We start from the raw sequence: 6,860 nt of genomic DNA, 5'->3' as shown, positions 1-6,860 counted from the left end.
CAGTAGCATCAAAATGTGAAAAAAAGGTAAGTTAAATTTAACAAAACAACTACAAAACTTGCTGAGAGACTTAAAAGAAGATCTAGACACATGGAGAGACAGCCAATGTCCATGGATTGGAAGATTCAGTATTGTTAAATAGCTATTCTCCCCACATCAGTCTTCAAGCTCAACATGATCCATGCTGAAATCCCAGCAGGCTTTTTTTGCAGAAAATAACAAGACAATCCTAAAATTTATATGAAACTACAAAGGATCCAGAATACCAAAATGATTTGGAGTAGAAAAACAAAGTTGTAAGACTTGCATTTCCTAATTTCAACGGTTACTACAAAGCCACAATAATCAAGACAGTGTGGAACTGGCATTAAGGATGGACTTATAGATTAATGGAACAGAATTGAGAGCACAGAAATAAATCCTTATATTTACAGCAAGCTGATTTTCAACAAAGGTACCAAGGCAGTTCAGTGGGGGAAATTATAGTTTTTTAACAAATAATGCTGGGAAAATTGAACGCCCATACGCAAGAAAGGTGGATATAAAACCTTTCCTCACACCATACACACAAAATAACTCAAAAGGTATCATACACCTTGACGTGGTTTGGGCGTGTCCCCACCCAAATCTCAAATTGCAGCTCCTATAATTCCCATCTGTCGTGGGAGGGACCTGTTGGGAGGTAACTGATTCATGAGGGTGAGTCTTTCGCATGCTGTTCTTATGACAGTGAATAAGTCTCACAAGATCTGATACATGGGAGTTCCCTGAACAAGCTCTCTCGTCTGCTGTCATGTAAGATGTGCCTTTTGCCTTCTGCCATGATTGTGAGGCCATCCCAGCCAAATAGAACTGAGTCCATTCAACCTCTTTCTCTTTATAAATGACCCAGTCTCAGGTATGTCTGTATCAGCAGTATGAAAATGGACTAATACAGACTGAAACATAATAGCTAAATCTCTACAACTTTTAGAAGAAAATATAGGAGACAAAAAATTTGTGACCTTATATTAGACAAGAAATCTTAGATGCCACACCAAAACCACAATCCTTAAGTTATAATCATAAGTTATAATCAGAAAATTAACAGAGAATCAGTGCCAAGGGGATGGGCAAAGTAACCCTAACAGGGACATCATTAGTATGTAGAAGCTAATGATGTGCCCCCCACAGAGGTCAGAATCCTGTGTTTGGGGCCAAAACGTCCCCACTCTCAAGCAATGCTAGAGACACAAGCCAGATTTGGTCTCCCCGGGCTCTGCTTTTACAAGGTGCAATGCCGGCCACCCAGCCATTGAAACGTCTTCTCTTCAGACAGAGCACAGTGAAGTTACTGAGATAAGCACTTCCACAGCAATCTGTATGACGCAAGTCACCCCACAGTCTGGAGGTTCAAAGACAATCTCCAAGGCTGCTTCTTTGGATGGCTTATGTCTCCTATTTGGATTTGGATTTATTCCTTAAATCCATTTTTAAGGTCATTTTGGGGCCACTGTGTACAACATCCATGAGGTGGCTTGTCCCCTCCTCCTAGGTGGACCCAGCCTGAGGCTGGCCAGAGTGTCCCCCTGGAATGCCCCCCACAGGACCCAGCCTTTCTCCACATGAAGTTCCTCCAGCAGGTATGCCAGTGGCATAAAGCAGACGGCTAAGTGACAGCTCAGACACGAAGGCTGCCCCCCACATCTCTCAGGGTCTTTCTTCCCGGTCTCCCTGTCGGGTCCAGTGAACCTCGAGACACAGCACCTGGCACCGTGTCCAGGGCCTCCCCCAGTCCCCCGAATGCACATAAAGGATTCTAGGACCTGTTGAGAGTTAGCAATAACTCAGCCTTCACACGTAACAGGAGTGATAACAGAGAGCGTCTGTGGTGAATCGGGGAGGCAGAAGCTTAGGTTTTTCCTACACCAAGCAAATGGCTAAGAGAGAAAATTCCAGAGTAGGCGTAACTTTGACTGGTGGAGCGTGGGCGGTGCGTTTCTGATGGATAACAGCCCGCAGCATCACCTACCCAGTGCAACGGCAGAGGAAGGGCTGGCTCTACATCTCCTGGGACCACCGCATGCTGGCGCAGAGGCTGCAGGGTGGAGCCCACAGTTCCTGTGTGTCCCCGTATGAGATGCGTGAGCACCACAGGCAGCATCCCTGGGGAGTGGGCTTGGCACGGGCCGCTCATCCGCTCACTGAGCCCCACAAAGGCTGCAGGCAGCACGGCCCTGACATCAGTCCACCCTCCTAAATGACTGCAGCCTTGCCTCCTGGGCGTCTTTGCTTCTCAGCTTTATGTCACTGGAGGTAGCCAGTCAAGGATGGTCAGGCTGCAACGTAGACACCTAGGCATGGCCTGTGTCAGACATTGCGGATTATGCCTTCTCCATGCTCACAGAAGCTGGGTGTGGGCGGGGCAGAGCCTCCAGCAGTGTTTGCTGATAGCCAAAGTCAGAAACACCAGAGTCGCCAGCTGAACTGGCCCCAGGCCTCTTCTAATCAAGGAAGAGACAGATGACACCCCACAGTGTCTGGGAGCGTGGATGGTGCCTGCCCTCCAGGCCTGACTCACTCAGCCCTCTGGCCCCCACAGAGTTCTGAGGTCCACCAAGAGCCACGTAGCGGCCCAGGGCCAGGAGTGGCTTTTCCTGGCCTCCTGGCAGGGGGATGCAGACTGTTCCTGAACCACTCTGCCACGAAGGGAGTGCAGCAGAGGCTGCAAGGTGGGGCCCAGGGGCACGTTTCCGGGGTGCCCCGCTGCCTTCCTGCTGAGCTGTTTCTGGCAGAGAGGGTGTTACAGAGCGAGGGAGGACACAGCTGCACTTCGTAAGCCCAGCAAGCACCATCACCAGTTCCTTGAGTATCACGTGCAAGGGTTTGGAAACAGAAGTAAGCGCCTCTTCTTTTAATTAAAAACAGAGATAAAAAGTTTTTAAATACATACGGCACACACTTAGGACCTGTTAAGATGAGGAATAAGTAAAAGAAAAAAGAAAAGATTAGGTGGAAGGGAGAAAGAACATAGTCAGAGTGGGTGGGGAAAGGGAGATTAAAGAAAGAATGAGAGATTTCTAGAAACAAAGAGAAACTGAGTGAGGCGCAGCTGCTTTCAAGTAAGCATGAACAAGCGAGTCTTCTCAACTCTCACTCAGTGATGCCGGCTTCCCCATCCTTTGAAGGGTTTACACCAGGAGATGGTCACATATCCTTGGCAGACACCGCAGTTCCCCAGATTATCTGAGCTGTGGCCAAATTCAAATCCAACTAGCTTTTATCAAGCACCTCATATGCAAAGTTCCTAAAAGATAATTCTGCCTGGGCCAGCCCCTCGCAGATTCTGTCTGAGGAAGTCTAGGGTGGGAGGAGACATCATTCTCAGAAGTTCTGAAGTAGACTGTTCCGTGCACAGACAGGACTGCCTGGCAGTAAACTCACGTGTGCTGTCCGTGTATGACCCAAAGCTGCTGTGTGAGGCAGGTGCCCTTATGCAGACGGGAAAGCTGTTCCTCAGACTGAGAGAGGAAGACACCACATTGTAGACCAGGTAAGTCCAAGGCCTACAGCAGACACGCTCAACTCCGGGGTTGAGCCACACATGACCTTTAGGGGAATCTAACCCTTCGGAATTCAATGGGAAAGTGTGTTTTTCTGAGAAGGGAGTCTGGGGCTTTTTCTTTTAATTTTCTTTTTAAAATTTCCCTTTATATGCACATGTAAGTTTCAGTAACTGTGTATACATCATGATACCATGATACTGTTCAGGATTTCAGTGCAGTCCCTTTTGCTTCCTCTTCCATTTTTGCTTCGTGATCCATCTTTCCCTCCACCATGCCAACCCCAACCCCTTCCAGGTCACCTGGGCTAATAACCAGTTGCATGCCCTTCCATGTTTATATAAACCATGTGCAAATACATAGTGGCTTGTCTAGAGAGCGAGCAGAGAGGCCTTCCAACACGGTAGGGGACAGTGTCATATCACTGACACGTTTAGAATGTATGCTGACAATAAAAAGCAGGCCAACTTCTCGCCATTTTTACTATTGTTTTTAAATTCATTACAATTTACCCAGTTATGGTCAACAACTGGGAGAGACTGACCCACTTTCCCCCTTGGCATGCCGCTCAAACATAAACACACACACACACAAATATAGACAAATATATTAGATTTTGTCATCCTATTTTTGTAAAACTATTTCTTACCCCTTTCTGTGAACTGACATAGTTCTAACTCATGCTTTTTAATGGGTGCTTCATAGTACATATCCATGTCGTGGATGTACTATTATTTTTCAACCATTCCCCCATTGGTAGGATTTATATTGCTTGCAGTTCTTACTTTGTTTTCATTCTAGAGTAATATTTTCTCCTGATGTAGAATATCGGGTTGACAGTGTTTTTCTTTTGTTCTCCCAGCACTTTAAACATGGCATTCCACTGTTTTCTGGCCTCCATTGTTTCTGAGGAGAAGTTAGTGATTGTTCTATTATCGTTCCCTGTGCATTTTCCCTGGCTGCTTTCGAAATTTTCTCTTTACATTTCGTTTTCAGCAGTTGGACTATGATGAAGCTAGGTGTGCTTTTATTTTAGGTTTTAATTGACAAATAATAATAGTGTATATTTATGGGGTCAATGTAATGTTTTGGTACATGTGTACATTGTGGAATGATCAAATCACACTAAATAGCATAGTCATCACCTCAAATATTTATCATTTCTTTGTGGTGAGAACATTTAAAATCCTCCCTTTTAGCTATTTCCAAATATGTAATACATTATCGTCAACTCTGGCCACCATGCCGTGCAACAGAACACCAGAACACATTCCTCCCGCCTAACGGAAACTTTGCACCGTTGACCACTGTCTCCCCATCCGCATCCACTCTCCCCATGCCCAGCCCCACCCAGCCTCCGGTAACCACCAGTCTACTCTCTACTTCTACGAGTCTGACTTTTTAAAAATTCCACATAGAAGTAAGATCACACGTATTTCTCTCTCCATAGCTGGTTTATTTCACTTCACTTAATGTCCTCCAGATGTATTCATGTTATTGCAAGTGACAGAATTTCCTGTTTTTAAGGCTAAATAGTGTTCCGTTGTGTATGTGCCACATTTTAAAAATCCGTTCACCTGCTGACGGACACTGAGGTTGTTTCCACATCTTGGCTATTGTGAACAACGTGGCAACGAACCTGGGAATGCAGCTGCCTCTTCCACAGATGATTTCAACTCCTTTGGGGGTATACCCGGCAGCAGGGTTGCTGAAACAAATGATAAGCCTAGTTTTACTTTTACTAACCTCCTACTGTTTTCCAAAATGGCCATACTGATTTACAATACCACCAACCCTGTACCAGGGCTCCCTTTTCTCCACATCTTGTCCAACACTTATCTTTTATCTTTTCTATCATAGCCAACCTAACAGGTATGAGATCTCTCACTGTGGTTTTCAGTGTTTCTCTAATGATTAGAAAGGTTGAGCATTTTTTCATTCATCTGTTGGCCACTTGTATGTCTTCTTTTGAGAAATGTCTATTCAAGTCCTTTGTCTGTTTTTAATAGGGTTTTAATTTTTGTTATTGAGTCCTTTATATATTTTGAAAAGTAGCCCCTTACACAATATATGACTTGCAAATATTTTTTCTCAGTCTGTGAGTTGCACCTTCACTCTATTAATTGTTTTCTTTGTGGTGAAGATGCTTTTTAGTTTCCTGTAATTCCGTTTGTCTGTTTTTGCTTTTCTTGTCTGAGCCTTTGGGGTCATATCGAAGAAATAACTGCCCGTATCCATGTCATGGAGCTTTTTCCCTGTATGTTCTTCTAGTAGTTGTGTAGTTTTAGGTCTTCAACTTACATCTTTAATCCATTTTGTGTTGATTCTTGTAAAGATGTGAGATACAGATTCACAAGGATATACAGTTTTCTCAACACCATTTATTAAACAGACGGCCTTTCCCCATTGTGTGTTCTTGGCATCTTTGTTGAAAGAATGCTACTTCTTTGTTTGTTGGACTGTTTTGTTTTTTAAGCTATTGGTTTTTATACAGCTATTTTGTATCCAGCCACCTAACCAAATTCTTCATTAATTTTAGTAGTTTGTTATTAGTATCTCTTGAGTTTTCCAGATATACATTCATGTCATCAGCACAGAAGAGGTAGTTTTATGTTTCCTTTTCCAATTGTAAACCACATATTTCCTTTTGTTTTCTTATGCTGCATTTTCTATAATCTCCAACACAATGTTAAATAATAGTAATTAAGGCATCCCTGTCTAGCTCCTAAATTTAACTGAAAGGTTTGTTGGTTGGTTTTTATTACACTTAAGTAGTCTCGTTCTGTTCCCATTTTACTTAGTTATTTTTTCTAATTAGGAATGGCTGTTAAGTTGTATTACACGTCTTTTCAACATATATTGATATGATTTAATTCTTTACAAATTACTGATATGATGGTTTTGTTGATAATCCATTATTGAACCACCCTAACCCATTCCCAGAATAAACCTAACTTGATCAGAGTATACGTGATCAGCAGTTCCTGAAGTGGCTTCTCATGATCCCACCTCCTGGTATTGACTCCCTTTTGTTTCCTCCCCTTGTGCGTGGGCTGAGCCTAGTGACTTGCTTCTAACAAATAGATTATGACAGAAGTGATGAATGTCACTTCTGAGATTAGGTTATAAAAGACTGAGACTTCCATCTCTCTCCTGCTTACAGGTACACACACTCAGTCTCAGCTTCTCCCACCCTTTCATGTTGATGAAGCCGGCTGCTGTGCTGTGAGCCACCTCAGGAGAAGCCTCCAGCAAACAGCCAGTGAGGACTGGCGGCCCTCAGGTGAACGGCCAGTGGGGACCGGCGGCCCTCAGGTG

The 6,860-nt window shown here is 44.0% G+C and overlaps 1 long non-coding RNA gene across 8 annotated transcripts in view; it reads left to right on the top strand.

Annotated features, from left to right (window-relative positions):
* The first annotated feature begins 2,778 nt into the window (after positions 1 to 2,778).
* Positions 2,779 to 6,860, top strand: part of LOC111528467 — an 11,009-nt gene continuing 6,927 nt past the window's right edge. For 2 of the 8 annotated variants that reach the window (XR_004228527.1, XR_004228526.1), the window contains exons 1-2: positions 3,322 to 3,532; positions 6,706 to 6,857. This is a non-coding gene — a long non-coding RNA (uncharacterized LOC111528467). Of the gene's footprint in view, positions 2,878 to 3,321; positions 3,533 to 6,705; positions 6,858 to 6,860 lie in introns of those variants that run through there. The other 6 variants (XR_004228524.1, XR_004228522.1, XR_004228525.1 and 3 more) reach the window with 4 other exon arrangements.

This window comes from Piliocolobus tephrosceles, chromosome 16 (genome assembly GCF_002776525.5).
Source record: "Piliocolobus tephrosceles isolate RC106 chromosome 16, ASM277652v3, whole genome shotgun sequence".
Classification (NCBI taxonomy): domain Eukaryota; kingdom Metazoa; phylum Chordata; class Mammalia; order Primates; family Cercopithecidae; genus Piliocolobus; species Piliocolobus tephrosceles.
The sequence above is the reverse complement of the archived record's forward strand: the minus strand, read 5'-3'. Positions and strand labels throughout refer to the sequence as shown.